The following is a 22,854-nucleotide window of genomic DNA, read 5'->3' on the forward strand; positions in this document are numbered from 1 at the left end:
CTCCGTGCTACATATGAATACTTGACCAGAGATGACTGCAAAGGACTGAATATATAGGATTAAAAAAAAAATCCTAGGACAAAAGGAGATTTAGAAAAGTTCAGTGCTAAATTGCCTCAGGTTTAATAGTACATTTGCAACTTACTTTATTTTGGCACAACTAAAGCAATGCATGAGAAAGAAATGGAACAGTAGCACCCCAGCGCTGTCTACGCATCTTGGTTTTCTGGAATAATTTTTGTACCAACTTTACCTCACTCATACATTGTCCAGATAAACTATCTTTGTCATATGCTTGTTTTCACTCTACTTGGATGCAGAATGTGCATCTGTTTTCTGCGCTATTTTGTACTTAGTTGTAACTGCTTTAGACCACTAGTAACAAGGAGAAAGTCTTGCTGTGAAATAAAACCATAGGCAAAGAAAGCCATGACATACCTCAGCTCAGTTTGGTTCCAGTGGTACACGTATCCACTTCCTCTGTCCAAGTTTAATTTAATATCAAAACTTTAAATTCAAAGTCTTCATTATTATGCAATTTATTTCTACTTAGAAAGAGGAACAGGCACAAACAGGGTAGGAAGAGCATCCACCTTTCCACTACTTTTTCCTTGACGGTGCCCAACAGTACGTGCTCAGGAAAACAGCACAGAAGACAGCATGAGCATAGAATGACCTTTCCCTGCCATAACTTAACTTCTCCAGGACTCTGGAAATCATTGCATGATTTACTGGACAGGTTACTTAGGTTCATCCTTCCCCATTTGTGTCTGCATTGGTGAAGTATTATTTAACCCATTTCCAAATTATTCACTAAGAGCTTGTTCAAAAGGACTTGAGCAGAAACTGATAATGTAGTACTTGCAGACCTCGTGTAGATGAGCTGCTAGTGTCTGATCTTCAAAATAATTTCTCTTTTTCTAACCACTTCTCAATAATCTCTTTTCAGAATACTTTAAAGGTGCTTTACATTTTCTTGTTGCGAGCAGAGTGTCTGAAAAACTTTGATAGATTAGTGAGGTATGTTTTTCTTTCCTAGACAGAAACTACCTTTGATCTATTATGATTTTCATTTATTTATTTTTGTTTCACAATACCCTTGATATTAAGAAATTTCTGTTCAACTCCCTGGATCATCTATAGCTCTGCTACTAAAGATAGTCACTGGTGATCAGGCACAGTAATGGATTTTAATGAGTCTGAATTTTAGGTTTTGTAGCAATTCAAATATTTTACTCTGGAACTCCTGGAAATATGCTCTACTACTTTAATAACCGGTTACTCTCCAATTTTCTCCTTCTGTTCTAATATGTATTCTGTTGATAAAGCAGCCTCTGACAGTATCTCATCTTTATTTGCAGAAAAGAGGAGATATGTCACCCAGCATCCTCTACTGTGAAGACAAAGGCAAAGGAATCACTTAATTTTCTGCAATGTCTGTATATTTCTTAATTGCTCCCATTAATCCCTGGTAGGACAACACACAGACACACATTTTTCCAATGACTTTCTGGGCAATCTATCAAAAAACATTAAAATACCGCTTTAGGTAAGATACATGTTATGATTTGACATATGTTATCACATTTTTCATGAGTAACTCACTGCAACCTAGGTAAATCACTTTGCACAGACTGATATTTAACTTGATCTGAAAGCAGAGTAGACCAGTTATCTCTTGTCCCAATTGCTTCTAGATATTCCTGCTATTCATAACGTGCAACATTTCTCAACCGGTGATTTCAAAGGTTTTTAGAGATGTGGACTGACATTATTATTTCAAGTTTCAGAGGCAGAAAAACAAGACTCTGAGCGATATGCAGAAAAGTTACCTACAACTTGGGTGAGAGCCCTTTCCATCCTTGTCCCATTGATATTGCCAGGAAGCTCTCACTGCCTTCACCAGACCTACGAGACCAGCATTACATCCCAGCCTTTAGTCCTGGGCCATGCTTTCTTAGGTCACTAGAATAATCTGACAACATGGCTTTGTATTTTCATTTTAAATAATGAAAATGAGTTTCATATTGTTTCTTAGTAAAAATATTTTTCCCCTAGACAATTATTAAGAATTTGTAGACAGCATAGGAAAAATGGATGACTACTAAACTGTAACCATAAATTACAAGAAGTGCATTTCATTATAAAGCACTACATTTTTTTTCCTAACCCTTTATGAATTCTCTCCATTTGCCCTAGGGGATTGTAACAAACTGACATCTTACTCTATTCTCAAATAAATAAATAAAAAGATCACTTGCATACTGTTAGAATGTTTTGATTAGGAATACAAACAAGCAAATAAAAACAATGCAATTTACAACAGAAAGACAACTCTCTTTTATGAAAAGTAACACTATGCCATCTACATCATCATGACTTAAAGTTTAAGCATCGTATGTACCAAAGTAACAATGGCAATCCACTATCTTTTAAGGCCTATGATAAGGGGTACCCGTGTGTTACAGTCATACATAACTCCCTTGAAGAACGAGAAGCATGTTAAAAGTATTAAATTCATATTATTTATGTACAATGGGTAATACTGTTATGATTAACATTGTCCAACAGAGAAATAACACTCATTTTTCATTGCTCAAATCATTGTGAATGAATTTTCATCTTTCCTTCATATTTGAATAAGTTAAGCAGCTGAAAGGCAACTTTCACCTCACCTAGTTTTGAATAACAGAAAATGGGCTTTATATCCTTGGGCTACTTGGATTTAATATCAAATTCTTACCTTGCACAAGGTCAGAAAAAAAAATTAAGCCTATAAAATTGGACTCATATGAAGAATGAGTTTCTATCTTTTAATACCACCAAACAATCTGCAAATTATTTAAATTAAGACAACCAGCACTCCAACATCTGCAAGCAAAATGCTTAAATGCCAAATGCAACTTTACTGGCATAAGAAAATAATAAGTGGAGTTCAATTTGTGTCAGCATAGCTCAGGAAAATAAGATATCATGTCTTGCTGTCTGCTTGATGTCAGCTTCTCAGATTCAAACCCTAATGCCTCATCTTAGGCTGTCCTTACTGGAGGCTGCCAAATAGTAAGGTTCAGCCAGAGTTCATGCAGCTACTACAAAATAGCTCTTTTCTTCCTTCTCCTTTTTCAATCATTATGAACCTTCTGCTTTATATTGTACACACTTGATTATATCTATCCTTGAAATGCATACAACTCTATTAGTCTCTTCTCCTATTCTTTTAACATACTGTAAATTCCTTTCTGTGCTTAGTTTGTTTTATAGCTTACAGAATTAGGCTTTTAAACTTTCACTGCACAGAGATCAAGTTGTGTGATTGGCTACAAGAGGAAAACAAAAGAGCAGCAATCTATATTAAAATACAATAAAGAAACAAAGATATGAGTACTTTTCCCACTTCATAGGCTCTTACCACTTCCCATTGAAATAATTAGACAACATCATAATCAGGTGACAAAATAACTGGAATCTGGTTCTTCCTAGAAAGAAAAGATTAGGACCTTTCCTAAATACCCCTATTTTATCCTAAGAAGCCTAAATCTCTGTAGTCCAAAATATAATCTCTTATCAGTACCGACATTGCTACTCCAACTGAGACAAGTTGCAAGCTGAAAATGAGCAACTTCTATTGCTTCAAATTGCTTTAAGTTAGTTACATACAAAATGACTTCAAATTGAAACTGGGGGACAGATAAGCCAAATATTTTGTGGTACTCTCAAAATGTCCAGGAGTATACAGAGTATACTATACAGAGTATAAAGTCTATACAAAGTATAGACTTTACAGCAGGCCCTTTGTTTTCCTTGAACCTGTTTCTAGTGAAAACCAAAAAAACAACAACATATGCAGCCTACAGCATTAAAATCATGATGAACTAACGTCCATGATCTCTTCTAAAGCAATGATCAAGTTTTGTGAATACTTCAAACGTAATAAATACACAGATACATAGATGCATCTGTAAACATAGAGAAATTTGTACAGAGCATCAGAAACTTCAGTATGACACACAAACTTGGAAGTAATTTCTTAGGTATTTGTATCTTCTGAAGAAATTATGATTTTATAAAATGTCTGGCTTAATTGTATTTTCTTCCATTTTTGACTTGCTGTACTACTTTAAGGGAAGCAAGTTTCTTCACTTGGGCTCATTCACTCTAAACTTATCTGGTATGAATTACTGAAACAGATTTGCAATATTCAACATCTGAACAGATGAAACACTTTAATACCTTAGAAGGCTCATTCCTGGAACTAGCTAAAGTGGCATGTTCCCCAAACTTTAAAATATTTTTTACAAAATTCAAAGGCGATCAAGATTAAAATTCCCAAATGTGTATTCTGGAATCCCTCCAAAAACATTCAGTCATTATTGGATATTGTCTTGATTAAAATTCCTGTTGGTTTGTTCTATGGTTAAAGAGTAATCTTCTATCTTAGCTTTTGGAATGTATTCATATCATGTGACATCTCTGAAGTCCAAATTAATATAAAGAGATCTCTCTCACTACACAGCATGGGAAAAGCCTTAAAATGTTCAGATTTCAGCAAAAGCAGTTTGCAGAATGAATTTTCTGCTAACATTGTCACTTATCTACTACTAAACTTCCTTCAGGAATGGTGAAGTTTATCCCTAAACATCTTATAAACACATCATTGAAAGAGTGTAACTGAAAATCCCATGCAAACAAACGTTATTCCTTCTCCCTTTTGCAGCTACACTTGCCACAGAAGCATCACTTAGTACAAATAAGCTGCAACCAAACTTATCTTAACAGAATCCCTTTGTTCAGAACTTAAAAAATAAAAAAAGAAATAACCCTGAAATATCCCTATTCTCAAAGTTTATGTCCCACAAACTCTAGGACACCAAAGGTAAAACTCCACAGCTGAGCAAGATGTGATTTTGACACCCTGTAAAACTATTTGAGATTCCATTCCAAGACAAAAGGCAGGATAACATTCCTATGAATGCATTGAGTACCTTCATCTCAGAAAGAAGTCTTGTGCATGGGCCATCTCTACAGGAAAATGGCATAGGTGAAATCTAAAGCTTTGCCTTTAAGCAGTATTCAGAGAGTTAATTTCTTTCAGGTGTTTCTCATTCATCCCTAACTCTCCTTTAACTAACAAAGAAAGAATCCTCAATTTGAGTCTGTTATTTCAGTGTTGATAGATCTGTTTTTCAGGTTTCCTAGAAACACTGGAAATTCTGTTTGAGATCCCATCCTTGACCATCCTTGTAAAAGTTTCATTAACGTTTACCAACATAGCTAATGTTTTAAAAAAATCATTGTTTTCCTCTCCAGAGTTTCTCATTTAGAAAGCCCCCATCAGATCTGGTCAAAATTCTACCCCCTTTAGAACACTTTCCAAATAGGGATTAGAAACAAATAAATAAATGAATTGTCTTAGGGCAGAAAATGGGGAAAAAAAAATATTTTTTTAGGATACTTGAGGGCCTGTATTAAAAGCATGTAGACAGTCTGAAATAATTGAGCTGTATGACAAGTTAACTAAAACCTGAGAGACTTACATTAGAGCGAATTAGAAATCTCAGCATATTTCTACAGAAAATTTGACTTAATTCGTGGCATGAAAAATAGTTGATGTTTTCTGAGAAGACCTTGTGCTGTTTTTACTGCAGAATGAAATATTTTAACAAAGCCAGTGTATCCTTGTGCAATGCTTATAATTACCCAAATATTCAGGAATCCACCTTATGCCCACAGTACTCCGTCTGCAGCTGGCTCTTAGTACTGTTAGTGACAGGGAGGTACTTTTGTGAGAAAAGTGCAACAAACAAAAGTACTTTTGAAATTTGAGGTGTGTGCAATATTTTTTCTTTGCTCGAACAACCAAGATGCAATAAGCAGAACACATGGAAAGCTCGAGCTAAGCAAAGTATCTTACCTAGCTTTAGCTGCCCTTGAACTTAATTGTAAATCCATTTGTCAATCTAAAAAGTGAGGCATACATGCTAGAGAACATGACAAATAGCAAGTATGTCAAATTCTGTGTTTTATAATCTTTTCCTCCTCCCCCTCTTAGGTATGTTTTGAGATCGTCTCTTGCCTTTATCCAGCCTGTCTGCCTATTTATCTAATTACAGTGCTCTATTTTTGACCACTATGTCATAGATGGCATATTGCCCCAGAGGAGTTTTCCTGTTTCTAAAATGTCATGCACTCAAGGTCTCTGAGTTTGAGCAGATAGGACTCTCACCTGGGAAGGAGACAGAGGGCTGGACGGAGACAGAATTCCCATCTTATCTTTGAAATAATGTCAGTGTCTCTCCCTGACCCATCAGCATAGGATTCAACCATGTGAAAACTCAATGCTCACTGCAAGGTAGCAAAAGAACAGCTATCTGTCTGTCTGTCTGTCTGTCTGTCTATCTATCTATCTATCTATCTATCTATCTATCTATCTATCTATCTATTTATTTTCAAAATGCTGAAGGTTGAAGAGTGAAGGGGATGTGGCAATGTTAAAAATTGCCCTAATCACCTAGGGCTATCACTTTCAAGATCAGTGTTCCAAACTATGGATTTAGTTTACTCATTTTGGTCACAGTTATTCCTGCATATTAGTTTTATGGCACCAGGGTCTGTTCTATCTATCTATCTGTCTGTATATTTTTTGTGATATTCTAGAGCAATTTTAACACATTTTTGATATGCTATTTGATAATGCAAATAATTATTGTTCTTTTTATCCCTGGAGATGCTCAAGGCCAGGTTGGTTGGGGTCCTGGGCAGCCTGAGCTGGTGGGTTTGAGCTGAGTGGGCTTAAGGGGCCCTTCCAAACCAACCATTCTGTTATTCTATGTTTCTATGATTCTACTGCTAAGAACTTCTTGGGCTTTTAAAGTATTTAGTGAGGATTGCACTAGATAATCTCTAGAGGTCCCTTCTAACCCCTGCAATTCTTTGATTCTGTGATTCTGTTGCTACACTCTCACAGAATGTGCAACTAGTTAAACAGTTAAGGCTTTGTTTGAAATATTATTGTGTTCGGGCCTTTGGGGAGATGAAATGTATGTTCTGATTCCAACCATAGTGAAGAAGCAGCTGGTGACTAGTTCAGAAAGTGGAGACGCAAGTCATGAGAGTTACGAGTGCACTGGATTAGGATCTAAATCCTGGGTGTTCCTTAAGAGGTACACAGAAACAGCTGATGGTGATGAAATCACTAAAGCCTGGACACTGTCTCTTTTTCTGACAGTCAGTACTCTAATTGCTGACTGTTTAGTATGAGGGATATGCAGTCAGGATCTACAGCTGGAGCAGGCTCTAATCTCAGCAGAGAGAGTGTTCGCAATTAGATGGAAAAATTGGCTTTAGATTTTTCATTGCAAATCAAAGGATTTATGAAAGTTTGGTTCTCCACTACTTTTCCTACAGAAATTGTGCTTTGCAAGAACACAAAAAACAACTGCACTAGGTCAAATGATGTAAATGTATAGCATCTGGTTTTGGCTGAGGCAGTGAGTTCTTAAGGCTTCTCTGCACATTTTATGAAGGACCATTGTTTATTTTGAAGCTGCTAGTTGCTGACTTCCTAAGGAGCATTTGAAAATACCATGCACAGATATCTTCTATTTATCCTGCCCAGCTCTCCATATTCTAATAGAGCTCAGTCACATTTTTTTTTCTTTCCAAATTAAAAATCCTTTCTTTATGGTAATTCCATAATTCTGGTGGTTGCTACCTTCTCCAGTTTTAGGATAAGCTTTCTTCAAATGAGGGTGATGGGGATAAAGGATTAGAGCCATATAAAATGTATGAGATGTGGAAACATAGTGGACAGAGAGGCATAATGATAGTGCATCTTACATTGTCTTTTTCTTAATAATTCCCAGCATTCGGTTTGCTGCTTGGCCCCCGAGTGACAAGTGGACCTTTTCACAGTGTTGTCTGTTCCTTGGTTCCTGACTGGTAATGACCAGTGAGAGACCACCAGTGATTTTGTATAGCCTAGATTATTTTTTTCCAAACATATATTCACACTTATGTACAACAAAAGTAACCCACTACTTCATCAGCCTGTTGTTATCAGCATCATACATGTAGTTTGCATTTCTGGTTATGAGCCTTTCTGTTTATTGACATGATGCTCAGCTATATTTCTGTTACACCTTCACCATCCATCCCCAAATGAACCTTCATTAAATGTTCTGTGCAGGTACTCTTCTCCATGCCTTATGTGCTAAGTGTTTTCTTCACTGAACAATTCATTTTATTGTAAAAGTATCCTAACACAATAAAAGTGTCTGCTGCAAATTTTGAGTTTCTGTTTTGAATTTACTTATTTCTTCCCTTTTGCCTATACACAAGAGGTTGGTTCAGTTTGTTTATGAAGAGCCAAAGTATTGTGGAGTCTGTTAGTTGTGTTCTCTAGACACTTAATGTAATGGATAAAGTAAAGCAACAAGAAAATATATTACCCTTATGACAAAGCAGTAATTCCTTATAAGTACTTTGCCACTAATATTAGGAATGTATTTGTGTATTTTTAGCTGTTGCTAAGGGGAAGAGAGTTTTGATCTTTTCTAGAAAAGAAAAGATTAAGTATTCTGTCTACATTTGATTTTCATTTCATCTTCCCCATATATTCTATTTCTTTCTCTGGAAGTCAGCCAGCAAGCCAGCCCCATGTAACTACCTTCTTCCTTCCAGGCCTCTAAAAGGATTTCGTTTGAAAAAGATGTTTATGGTACTTATACTGGTTATTCTCTGTTCTTTCTGTTCCATTGTCTGCTTAGGCTGTGAGTTATTATACAGAGCCTGGCATAATGCAGTCCTGCACTGGTGTAGGTACCACACAAATAAAAGTGATTTTAATTGCAATAAATAGCAATGCTATTTGCTATAAACAATTTAATTGAAACTCCAAATTGTAAAAGCTTTAAGGTTTTACATTGCAGGTGCTGACATGCTTGCAAGTTTGGAGGGATTCAATCTGAATACTTCTTGTAGAACAAGATCAACATTTACAGCTTTTGCTTTTTGAGATATTTGCTCAAAGTGGTACAAATCAAAGAGACATATGTGATCCTGAAGCCTACAAACTTACTGTTTACCTAAAAAAACACACAAGCTTGAAAGATTTATTGCCTCATTCACTTCAATCCCACACTGGTAGATTATCATTGGAAGAGGACCTCTTCCTGGATGTCATGTGCTCTCTTCAAGGTCAGTTTTCTATCTTTTCTATTTCAATAATAACTCTTGAAAGGTCTGACAGTCTTAAGTGGAACCATGGCTTCTAAATTATAGACAGCTCATGATATCCTGCGCTGGAAGACAGTAAAAATTGACTCTCAAAAATGATCTCTCCAGTCAACACTTAAGCTTGTAGTATGACATAATCAAACTGCAAATTTTCACTTGTTTTCACAAAGTTGTCACTTGGTAAGACAAAAGAGAACCAGATAATTTTCTTTACTTATATGCCTTGAAAATAATATTGGTTATGATCCCATATTTTGTAAGTACTCTGTGTTGACTCATATGTGCAGACTTGGTCGCAGTGCATTCCTATTGATTCAGGTTTTTTTAAGTCATGTTTTTAAAAGCAGGCCTCATTTATAAATCTGGTATTCATTACTCTCTATTCAGCTAAGTCGAACTACATTTTCACATTTGAATCCTGTGTGATGACTTTAATGAATTAAAAGGAAAATAATTATTTTTAAAAGCATGCATGCTTGGAATTCCCTTTGGCTATGGACTATTTTTGAAGTCATGCTTCTCAGCACTGACATAAAAAGTTACGCATTTCTTTTCAAAAATACATTCAAGGAGTGTTACACATGCAGCTTCATTGAACAGTTAGCTTCCCATGATAATTTTGTGAAAAAGAAGGATAAAAGCCCAAATTCATATCACTTACAAGTCACAAGCACATGTATGAAGTACATACACAGATACTCCAATTCTAGAAAATACTATACCTGGAAAAGGTATTAATGGAACAAGCTTAAAGATTAAAATCTAAGGGGGAATTTAAATAAAATGTCAGCTTTTTCTATCTATTTCATATTTCATATCTATAATAATTGCAAAGATTATAAGTGGGAGAAAAATAAAATGAAAAAATCCTCAAGTTGTAGAGAAAAATGATATTTTTCTGAGTTTCTATTTGAATTTATGAGGTTATTAAGACAATCTTTAGTCTTTCAAGCACACAGTTACCACTGGATTTAAAATCTTCGCTAAAATGCTTGCTTACGTAGTTATTTCTGTGGAAGAGAAGGGAAGAGAAGAGAAGATATGGGTAGGGAAGGGAAAAAACCTGAGACAGTAGGGATACTAGAAGGAGTATTCTACAATATAAAGAAGAGACTCTCCTATTATATCCAGTTTGCATAGATCACAGATAGCGAGAAGCAGATAATTTCCATGCAAAGTCTGACATGTTTCCAATTCACTACTCCATCACTGCTGCAACCTGCAGTTTCTCTAGCTTGTTCCTGGAGGCAGGCAGTTCTGGGAGCCTAGGAGCTAGTGTTATTGTATTTTCTCTTCTGGGAATACATCCATAAGAGAAATATCCAGTGCAGAAAACCCATAAAAACCCAAGTGCATTAACCTCCAAAAGGTTAACCTCTTAAAGCACTGCTGGGTAAATCTCAGCAGCTTACAAGTGATTCTGTCCAGCTGTATGGAGAATCCTGTTCATCTTTCCCTGAAACACTCAAATAAATGCACCATCACATTGGTTTTCAACCTCTGGGATAGAGCCAGGTTTCAAGAGCAGTTCTGCAGCTCCTTTCCAGCCTTTGTAGGATGATACCTCCTCTGCTTCCTGATACTGTGTCTCCCAAAGAGTGGGACACTTTTCAATGAGAAGGCATAAGCAAAAGTTAGATCTCCCTGCATTACAGTGAGACTGCTAAATGCTGGCAACAAACGATAAAAGCTGGCTCACGAAGAGAACTCTTAACAACAGGCATAGCTACAGATGGTGCTTTAAGCACAAAATACCACTGAGGTAAAGAAAACAATCTGCAGTTCAGCTCCAAATATACATGCTCAGAATGGCTTCTCTTTCTCTGCAAAATCTTCAGCCACTTCAGTTCCAGAAGGTGACTTGGTGAAGACAAAGAAGTCATATTTAAAAGTTTGTGTTGCGAAACCGTCATCCAGAATTTTTAAAATGCCTGACACTTCCTAATATTTTTCAAAGGGATGTTAAAAATCATTGCACTTTAACCACACCACGACATTGTGTGTATGCACGCTGACATGACACAGATGCAATGGCTGTTGGAAACATTAGTAGTTTCTGAAGATTCTACACAGTGATCGTAGAATTCACTTATTTGCTAAGTTAGGAAGATCACAACTTTCTGTTCTAGCTTAGCAGATGCTATTTTTAGCAATAAATGTACTATGAATAGGTTTGTTATTGTACTATCATACTGCAGTATTCATAGAAGTTAGAACATTTCCTAATTCCTGCCTAATAATAAATAGCAGCAACACGGATCAAAGATAATGCATACAAATTTGATGTTTACAGTGTCTTCATGCCGACGAAGAAAAGGAAAAGTGATATGGCTGTATATAAACAAGAGTTATGGCATTTTCAAGGATCAACTACCTTAATAGTCAACATGTGCGCATATGTAAGTTTAAATAGCTGCTTATTAAAATATGTAGTAAAATATGAGAGTGTACCAGCAGTAAATAGATTACAGGTCTATTAATCTATCTTCAGAACTAAAATATTTCAGATGCTGGCACTATTAGATGGCTGGTTTTAGTACACACACATCGTTGTTTTAGAACAGAATTTGCTAGGTTTTAATAATGAGCCATAATTACATCCATTAAAATAGCGGTTTTGCGAAAATGAACAGCAGGAATTAATAAACAGTCCTGATAGTGTTTTGATACCAAAATGTGGGTAACTGATAATTGAAAAACACATTTACCAGTCTCTGCAAACACCAAAATATGAACCGACAATTGGGAAACAGAGACATTTGATACCTTTAATGTATGTCGGCAGGATGCCTGTGCCAGAAAACCAGATGAAGGGTTTGCTAGTGCTTAAGACAAATACTGTCCCATCATCAGTGCATCAAGGTAGAGAAATTCTCAGAAATAAGATCAAAAGAAAGCTGTGGGTTGGGTCTATAATCAGAGTACTAAAATCAATGTTGACGAGGATCAAAGTTGGCTACAATTCAAGCTCATGTTAGGCAGATGTTTATTATTTGGCCTTTCTTTCTCTCTGGAGTTTAAGAGCAAATCTGGTGCTCTTCCAGAAGCAAGAGGAAGAAACAAGAAGTATGCAAAGCAAAACTGCAAAATGGCTTTTCTCTGGGAGATCAGGTAAAAGACAAACCACCCACACTGGGGCAAAGGCTCAATCAAGTACTGTTGGAATGGAGCTTGTTGCTATGAGTAAAGGCCACCAAAGCACAGCTGTGGATAAGTGTCTATGCTGCTCTTGCCTCTACTAAAGCAGAGACAAGAACACCTTAAAAATTGCTTTGCTACCAAATAGTGTGGGGATCGACTACACACAGGGAGGAGGAATGTAAAGACTTCATACTTCATTCCAGAGCACATTCCACTCCCAGCTAGTGAGCCTCTGTAATGATCATCAGATTGGTTCCAATGAGAACAATTCATATTAAGGAAATCAGTTCCTGAAAGCTGTTCAGGGACTGTTCTCCATGAAAGCATTATAACAGGAATACAATGTTCATATGGAACAAGGATTGTTTTGTTCTGTTTCAGAAATGCCCTGCTAAAAACAGTCCCTGAAGACCCTTTAGAAGAACTTACCTTGAACATACCTATTGTGGCCAATCATATGCTTTGAGACTATTATATCTTTTTTTATATTCATTTTATTGACTACATAAAGAGTTGTTTTCCAGGCGCTAAACTTTCCCTCTGTAGTATCAATCCCAATGAGAACACACTGTTTTATTGACTTTCCATTTCTGGTAGTTTCCTCTTCTAGACTTGGAAATAATCTTTAGCATGCCATCATGTGTTCTTTTGGTCAGGTAGTGAAGGTGAACCCTACTCTATTTAGGGAGGATACAGCAGTATACAGAATTTATATGGTGTCATCACTAAACGGTATGGATGATGGGAGAGATATCTATAGAAACTGGTGGAGAAACATGGGGGGACACTAGATTCCCCTGTGCTGAGGTCTCTCTGAATTTGTTCAACTGAATGCTCATTTCCAAATGAATTCAATATGGGATGGGAAGATGCTGGGATAAAACTGAAAGAGCAGTTGAATTGTGAAATGGATGGCTAGCTCAAAACAGTCTGCACTCGCCTTAAATGCCTGTTTCTGAGTTTTGAGAGCAGCATGGGTTTTTGATCCTACACAGACATGTTCTTGCTGCTCTTGAAATAAAAAAATGGCTTTTGTCTGAATGAAGAGAAGGAATAAGTAAATACTGCGGCTACCACAAGTATGAAAGAGGACTGTGTCTTCCTTCGCAGTCTTTAAATTAAACATAGGCTATTGAACATGTGAAGCTGTAAGCAAGTTAAAATCTAAATGCCTTAGCTGAATTTAAAAACGTCTCTACGTCCTGCATGCTTGATTCTCTAGTGTGTGAAAACAACTTCCAAAGCTTTCTCTGGACTGGACTATGTCCTGCAGAGGGATGGACTGGCACACCAAGGGCCGCAGTTCCCATGACTCTCAGGTTGTCACTGAGCCCCAGAAGGATCCAGCTGTAGGTCTGTGCCCACTCCTCAGCAGTCTCCCATTTTACAGTGGAATGAAACTTCATATAATGCTGTGCTAATGGTGGTTTGACCCCTTCTCACTCCATATACAGTTAATTAAATCTTTGAAGCTGTTTTGACAGATATTTTCTTGAATGTATATAATTAAGTTTTAAATTCTTTCATTCCAGTACATGTTTTCACTGGGGTCTCACAAATCATCTGGTCAGTTCTGGGGTTCTGATTAGGATCTTTCAAGGGAGTGGAGTAAAATGCAGGGAGGAGAGAAAATGGTACACATTTTTCTCCAACATATAAAAAGTACTGCTTCTCTCCACCCTTCTCTCCCCTACCTTATTTCTTTTCTTTCTCTTTTTATTTCTAAAAGTGTGTTTAAAGCCTATAACTCCCACTGGAAAAAAACAAATATGAAAAACCTATCTTCAGATTTAGTGAGAACTAAACTAAAAGTTGACTGTATTTGAACTAAAACCAGGAAATCCATTAGTATTAGTGGTACCAGCTGTTCTGTGCATCAATCCAAACTCTGCAAGGGGACACTGTAAGTCCTGCACTATAAGGTCAATACAGAATGGATAACTTTTATTTCAAATCAGTGAAACAAAGAACAAAAAGAAGTCTCAGAGAAATGACTGTGCTTGTAACTCTCTGTAAGAGCAGTGATTTTAAATAAATTTGAAGAACTGCTGGAGTAGGACTGCCTCTTTGCTTTTGGGGATTATGCTTGCTCCATGTGTCAGCTGAGTTCCTTCTGCCCTGCTAGGATAGTCAAAAGATCCTATATTCTATAATAGTATGTTATAAGAAGTTCCTGATAAAAAGTACCAAAATCTCAAACTCCTGGTTAAAGATCTGGTTAAAGTTATGTTGTTGTCGAGAGCTGGTGGAAATATGAGTAATGCAGGGAAAAAAAAGAAAAGGAAAAAAAAGAAAGAAAACTTGCAATTTTCTGAATATTACCATACTTTTACACACAGTGGTCACTTTGCCACACCTGCCCTTTCAGCCTATTTCATCTGTCCTAGGTAGATAAAAATTGAAATCCTGCTGTAGGATAATTGTTCTACAAGAAGAAGCCCTAATTTGAGAAGGAACCAGCAATCCCACCTTTTATTACGAGAGTAAAGAGTACACAAAGCTGGTAATTAAAAAAGTTCACCTGTTGCAATGACAATTTCTGTGACTTCCAAGCCCAGATTCAAACATGAAATGTATCTCTTCAGAGGTAGTATTTGACATCCTATTTTATCAGCTGTAAATAGTGTCTTCAGATTTTGAGTTTTGCAGAACTGGATGTTGGATTTAGTACACTAATTCAGCCTTGGCTCTCCTAATTTGTTTGATATGTTGAAGAAGCTGAACTGATCTGTTGCAAGAAAGATTAAAGACATTTCACTTCCCATTTGCTTTAAATGTCTGCAAGTAAATAGTGCTGATAAGTAGAGATACAGCCTAAAGCAACACTCAGATGACTGAAGTGTTGCGTTATCTCCAGAAGCTCCCACTTCAGTGTCTTAATTTACATTTTGCAGTAAGAGTTTGGAATTCTACACAGTAGTAAATGTACAGGAGCAGAATTCACAGAAGGGAAGGAAATATTGGCATCCAGCTTAACAACTTGGACAGTACTGTGATAAATAAAATCTTCTATTTTCTGCAAATTGAATATTACACAGATTTCTCCATAGTCCCTCCTCATAAATAAATTGTTGATATAAACACCCTTGGAGTTCTTTCTTACAAAAAAGGCATGAGGATTCAGGCATGTCCACATATGCTTGACATATTTCACATGTGTAATTTATGTAGCTCCCATAGTCTTGGGGCAGAACACATGTGTTTCACACATGGACTGCACAGTCCGTATTAGCCACGGTCCAAATAGGTTATAAGAAGTGGGCAGGTTGCAGATGCGGGGTTATTTGCTGAGAAAACTGCTATGGGAAACTTTATTTCAATCACTGTAGGTAAAACTGTGCAAAGGCTTCAAAATCGAGTAGCTGGATGTAGGTCTCCTTTGTGGCCATGCATCTGTGGATGTGTGTACGGGTGTCTTTCAGACACTCTGTTCCTGACACTTTACCAGGAGTGCTTTTCTGGCAATATGCTCACTTTTCAAACCATAATTGATTAATTGTTGGGCAAAAGTCAGAGGTTACTTTAGCAGAAAGAGGAGGGAGAGCTTGCCCTGTGAATCCTGGTGTGCAAATATCTTAGCTCTGGGAAAGAAGAATGTTGTTTCATCATAGGACAGAAGAGACTGAGAGGTTTTCCGAACTTTTCCCCACCTCAAGGCATGATCAGCACACCTTTTACAGTTCCTGATGGTATTTGTCTAGTCTGGTTTTAGAGACTTCCCAGAAAGGATGACACAGTCTTTCTGGGCTTCATTATCCTTAGTGCTGCAAAGCTTCTAATAACACCTAACTATAACTAAACCAGAAGCCCATTACTTCTTGCCTTGTCCATAATGGATATGGAGAGTAGGTTATTCTATTCCTTCGTGCGATGGTGAAAACTGTATTGCAGGGCACCTGATCACTTCTTTAGGATGAACTTCCTCGGCCCTTTCCAGAACATGTATTTTGGGCCCCCTTAGGAACCTTTTTCATTCTGTAATCATCTATCAGGAGCCTTGGTCAGCTGTTGGGCATTTTGTTTACTTGCTTTTTTGCCTCTTGTGTTGCATCAGTTTTTCGTAGCAAATTGACCTGTATGATTTACCTTACATATTCAGTTAGCAAGATAGTGGTGGTTTGATGAGCTTGGTGAACATATATGGATATCTTTAGTTTCATAAAAATAATAACTATGATTTGGGAGGAAAGATCCTCACGAGTAAAGACAGGAAATTATTACAAGTATAGGATTTTGCTTTGAAGATTTGTAAGCAACAATTAAATGAGCCAAAAAATACCAAGTATTCGAGAGAAAATATGGAGAGAAATCATCTTCAGTTGCATTACACCACAGTTGCCATCATGCTCAGGTTAACTGTTTTCACAAACAGTTGTAAAGAAAATGGTTTTGGGGTCACTAACAAGAACAGAGCTGCTAATTTTCTGTATTTCATCTGTAACTAAAAATAAAACGTGAAAAACTACACTGACGTTATTTGCCTATCAGTAAAGCATATTTTGTGGGCAACTTAATTCATTCTGATCATGTGGAAAATCGTACATTTTCAGTGTTGCTGCTTTTCCATACTCCAAAGTCTCCTTATCTTGGCCCAGAAACATTAATGCCAGGAGGGCTTATACCAATAATTTCCTTCGGTTTTGAGTGAAACACCAGCTAAGGACTTCCACTCCCTCATTTGATTTCATAACTGTATTTCACCGAGTATGTATACATCTTGAGTATTTGCATCTAAAGAGGGATAATCCAAACCTTGGTAAGTTTTTCGGTATTGATGATCTATGTATGCTATCAGGAAGTGGTCTTAATTCTAGACTACATTTTCTAACCTTACAAACCAGGTCTCACAGTAAGAGTGAACTTGCATGAGAATAAAGAAAATGTCTGTAATAAAAAAGAAAAAAAATTTGAAATAAGTTTTCTGAAATCCACTTCAAGTTTTGAAATAGTATATGGATGTTCCCATTATATAGTGCTATATAGTATTAGAGTATATAATATTATATATTATATAGATATTCCCATTATATACTATACATTCTGTATAGTGTATAATACATAGTCAGTGGTCATCACTTTATAGAACAGACATATCCATTTAACAAATGAAGGTCAAAGACAGGATACAGGCAGTGGTTTTAAAGAGCGAAAAAGTGCTCTCATAATTCTGTTGGGTTATGGAAGGGTTTATGAAAGTAAGGATTTTTGCTCATCATGAATGTTGTTATGTGAGTCTGGACATTAGGCATCAGTTAGTGAAAACACTGCTGAAAATGTTTACTCTGCCAAACTCCCAGATTAACAGGAAAATTATTGTTTAGATTTGAGGAAATAATGGTATAATATCCAGGGGAAGAAAAGTGTGAATAATAACAATGTTATACTGGAAGATATTTATAGCTGTTATCAAACGGAACTTTGATCTATAAACAATTACAGAAAATTCCAAGAAACAGTTTTTTTTCAGGCCCAACTGAAGAGGCATTTACATGCTCTCTTGCATAGAGAACAGCCTTAACAGTTCGTTTAATTTGCCTGATTTTGCAAAAAGTGATGATGGGGCTGATGAGTTCATTCTTCTTAACTGCAGTGTCTGAGCAGGTGAGGGAAAAAGAGTGAAAAATAGCAAGAGAGGTAACTGTGAGGTTTGTCTGCAGAAGGCAGGGATCTCTGAACCTCTTACAGCTTTCTGGTCAAACATGTTAGATATTACTGCCAGTTCTTTTTTGTTTAAGAAGTCAAGATTCTGATACTATCCTTGTAAATAAGGCAGATTGCATGAAAGAAAGGTCTTTTTGTTTGTGTCTTGTCAAGGGAAGAACCCCACTTTTACAGTAGTAATAATGAGGAAAGAGATCTTGTCTTCCAGTTTCTCTCAAACCACTTTTTTATGACTGAGATCATAAAGAAGCAAGGATTCCAGATATCTGGTTATGTTAGTACAAGGAAGAGGAGAGCTGTTTTGGTAACTGCATGTGCCATTCCAAGAGGACATAAGATCACAGAGGCTAAAATACATCAGGCAAGAGTGTTGATGTATTGCATCAGGTACCAAACCATCCTGCTATCTCTCCCCTTCAAAGAGACATTGTCTCTGCTTGCCCAAGCTGACATTTTTACTAGAGGCCTTATGAAGATTTCGCTTAATGTGAGTAAGATGAGACTGAGAGCCATCTCCAGATCTTGCTTGGTCAGTATTTGGAGTGAGGACCTCCAGTACAGACACTGCAATAGCCAGTTCAGATAATCTGGGGTTCCAGCAGCTTACTAACATGCCTTTCCTCTGAGTTTTACACATATGAAAGCTTTATTTCTGCATTGTTTGTTGCTAGCAAACTCTTCTGATCGATAATATCTCTTGCTGGTTCATGTGACTGTGGGCAAGTAAGAGATTTTTACTACTTCTTAACAAGAGTTAGCAAATGACATTTTTTCCAAGTGAATTGGTGGAAATCCCCTGTCAGCTGTGAATTGTACTATTTAAATTATAGTACTGTGCTGACAGATTCAGATTTGCTACTGATCATGACTGCAAGAAAAACTTAGGTATGGTGGAAAATTATTTCTTACAAGCAATGCTTTACCTTGGAACAAGGTGGAAGGCTTACCTTGTGAATTAGAACTTTCGGTGACTTTTTGCTTGAACTATGACTATTCATTTGCATAAACCATGAGTGGCTTTAAACTTTCCACACTGCCCACGAACTGGACAACAAACATCTCATGGGTAGGGTTTGCTGGGTGGATTTTTGGGATGATAACAGCTTGATCCTTACACCAGTAGAACAAATCACAGTTCGCAAGCTGACTTCAGTGTCCTTTGGAGCAGTATGGGAGGCTGCTAGGGATATCAGCTGGTTTGCCCACCTGCAGAAGAAGTGCCCATTGGCCAGGATGCAGATTTTTGTCTCTTAATACGCTCAGAGAGAAGTGGGATGGGGAGAAATAATCACGGTACTGAAGTTACGCAGGTAAAGTCAGTGCCACAACTTCTTTGCACTGTCGAGTGTGCAGAAGCCAGAATCTGGCAGCTGTAGACACTAGGTGGTCTCAATTGCTCATTACCCTCTTGAACTTAGGTGTGATAGCAGGCTCTTAATCTTGGATGCTGTAGTTGGCAGCCTGAATAGGGCCCTTATATCCTGCAGCTTAAGGAAAGACTGTAAGAATGAAAAGTGGTATAATGTAATCCACAAAGAGGGAATAGAAACAAATATTTAGGAATCAATCTTCTTTATTTCATAAGTAGTATCAAGTAACCAAGAACTCAGCAGAAACTGACTATGGAAGCACCAGTGAAATGCTCAGTGCTTGACTGTAATTTAATTAGCTTTCAATAGCTTCCAGAAAAAATCTCTAAACCTGCATATATTTAAGATAAGCCTTTTGTTCCATTTGTAACCACAAACTGTCAGGGAATCTAAGCTCCTTCCCCCTTCCCTGACTCCATCCTCTTATTTTGTTCCCCAAGTTGCAGAACTCGATGCTTCTACTTTTTTTTTTTTCCCCCTGCAGTACTTTTCTTTGACCTCATTCCCCCCTCCAAGTAACTCTATCCTGTGCTGCTATGCTCATGCCCAGCCAAACCTTTATAGATGGCTTAATTATTTTCTTTTCTCAAAGAAAATTCAATCTGATCCCCAATACGCATCGGATAAAATAAAATGAATCAACTGGGAAGCTGCAGTATAAAGGGGGAGGGGTAAAAGAAGTTATGTAAAATTTCATGTCGCTGTCAGACTGTTTTCATAGAATTTGTGTTTGAGATTAAATTAAATCCCTAAAACTGCTTTGATAGCTTCATACTTTGGGTGAAACGAAGCAGATGCATTTTAGCCCAGTACCATGCTTCTCATCTCCCCTTGCAGAGAGAGAATGAACTGCTTTGTGGAACAGTTCTATATACTTACAGTATTAAGCAATTCTTCTTTTCCCCTGGCATTGGTATTCTTTTATTCAATTTATCTGTACTATAGCTTGGATAATATTTACCAGATGTTAAATAAATAATTTAAGATAACACAGTCCTGCATGACAGTTGTAACATTTTGGGTCACCTTTTTATTCAATTTTTTTTTTAATCACTTCGGTTCAAAATTTCAATATAGTTCAACTCAGTGGTGACACTTAATACTTTTTCCTCTCCTTTAATTTGAAAGTAGTGTTCCCCAAATAGTTCATTTGCCATATTGTTTTTATCTTCAACAAGATAAAATAGACGTAGTGGGTTTACTATTTCAGCCCGATGCCGACAAATATGAAACCAAAGAATATGAAGAGCCAATGTTTTGTAAAAGCCAGTGTTATATAATGAAACCAAATGCATGGCTTGGAATTTAAAAAGAAATCCTAGTGTGAAGATAAAAGGACATGAAAGATAGTAAATGCTGAAATGATACACCACATAATGGTATACTGTCAAGAAAGAAAGATAACATGATAACTTACAGAGCCATCTCAAAGCCTACATAGGTACTTGACCTATAGTTTGCAAGGAAACAATCTTTTTGTTTCATCTGGCTCATATTAAAAATAGGAAAAACAAAACCCTTATTTTTTTTCCACTCTCACACATATGGTTTAAAATCCATGCAATTTTTAACTGTCCAAAATTCTTTTAAGCAATTTAAGACAGAAAGAATTATTAAATCACTTTTCCATTTCATTTAATGAAAAACTGCACCACCGCCGTTAGTTTTTGTACTATCAATTTTAAAGGTAGTGGGGCTCCAATTGGTCCTATGTGCAATCTATCACAAGTGGCATGAGATTTGTATTGCACAAGTTGGATGCTGGTGAAGATAGAACTGAGCAAAACCTAACTCAACATGCAAGATAATTTTGAGTAAAGCTTAAAATACTTCTGTATTCTCCAGGTTTTTCCAGGAGGAGCTATCTAAGGTATTTGTTTTCTCACTAGAGGAAAAGAAGCAACCTACCAACTTACATATCCATTTTCCAGAAACTGCAAGTTAAAATACTATTAGATTGAAGCAAACCTTTAATTTATCTTATGTTTACAGTTTTAAGCAGCTGTGGTCTTGTAAATGCTCACAGGTTCGCATTGCAACTGAGATGACTTGAAAGTCTTCTGTCAACTGTTTTTTTTTGACAGCAAATTGAAGTTGTGGCTTAATCCAAGATCTTCTGGATACTATTCTTATTTACATTTTAGGAAGCGTCCACAAAGCACAAGGAAGAATGACCTCAGATTTTTCTACAGATTATTTCCAACTCAGCCAGGTCTGATACCAAGATTTTGCTTGTCAGCTGAAAGCACTGACTTCTGTCTTCCCTTAAGAAGTCCCTATTAGAGATTATCTGTTAAGGATCCTTAATTTTCAACTAAAATATCCATGATTACAGTAATTTAAGAAAACAAGGCCTCATTTTTCCTGCAATTGAAGTCTTTTTAAAAACACTCTTACAAAATGTGTTCTAGTGAGCATGGTGGTGGTGGGTTGATGGTTGGAATAGATGACCTTACCGGTCTCTTCCAACCTTAATGATTCTATAGTTCTATGATTCTAAGATGAGTTTCTCCCTGATTCACTTGCTGTCATGCTCATTTTCATTATAACTCTTCAGGTTATTTCCCAGAGGAACAGTTTTTTTCTCCTGTTCTTGAACCTATGCTGAATTTTATACTCTTGCCTCTCATTCTTTAGAATGGCAAAAAGTGACCACATCACTTCAAAAAAGACACTCTTACATGAGTAGATAATTAGAGGAAAAGAGAAATGGTTTTTGCAAACATAGACTCTCTACAGTGGGAGACGAAGGTGGTCAAAGTCTTTTGAAGCCTTCTGAGTTCACCTGCGAATCCTCTCAAACTGTTACTAGTGACCCCACTACTGGAGAATATAAATCTCTGAATAGATGACTTGCTTGTTAACTGGGATGGTTGCCAGAGAGTAGATTCAGCACAATGCATTTCAAGGGCTAAACAATAATGGGTAATTGCTCACTTAATTGAGAATTATGTGTGCAGCTGCTAAATGCAATACCTGAAGGCCCACTCACAGTTGTTCACAGGTATGCTTTAGTATTTATGTGCATGCATTTCTGGCTGTCTGGCCCACTGTTAGCTTCTGGTTGCTTCCTGGCTTTGCAGCTCAGGGTACTTGGGAGGGAGGGAGCAGCGGAAGTGTTGCTCAGTGCTCATTGTTAAAGCAATTCAGGAAATAAAAGTGAATGTCTCTCAGCACAATATATTCCTGAGAGCCTAATCTGAATGAGCAATTCATTGGCATGTTTCTATTTCCAGCAGGGGCTGTGCCAATTAAGAGGACTGCATACAAACCCTTTTAGTGATGTACAGTGGGAGGTAAAAATAATGATAAAGTATGGATTTATTTTCTTAAGCTATTACTTTAGTAGTAGTGGGAATGGAGCAAAGTGAGCCTGCTGACCTCTCTTCTTTCACAGGCTGTTTCTCTAAGTATGAGGCCAGCGAAGAAGTAAATTCTCACTTGAAAG

This window comes from Cyrtonyx montezumae, unplaced genomic scaffold, assembly GCF_038088225.1.
Source record: "Cyrtonyx montezumae isolate F1298 unplaced genomic scaffold, pur_monq_1.0 scaffold_7, whole genome shotgun sequence".
Taxonomy (NCBI): Eukaryota; Metazoa; Chordata; class Aves; order Galliformes; family Odontophoridae; genus Cyrtonyx; species Cyrtonyx montezumae.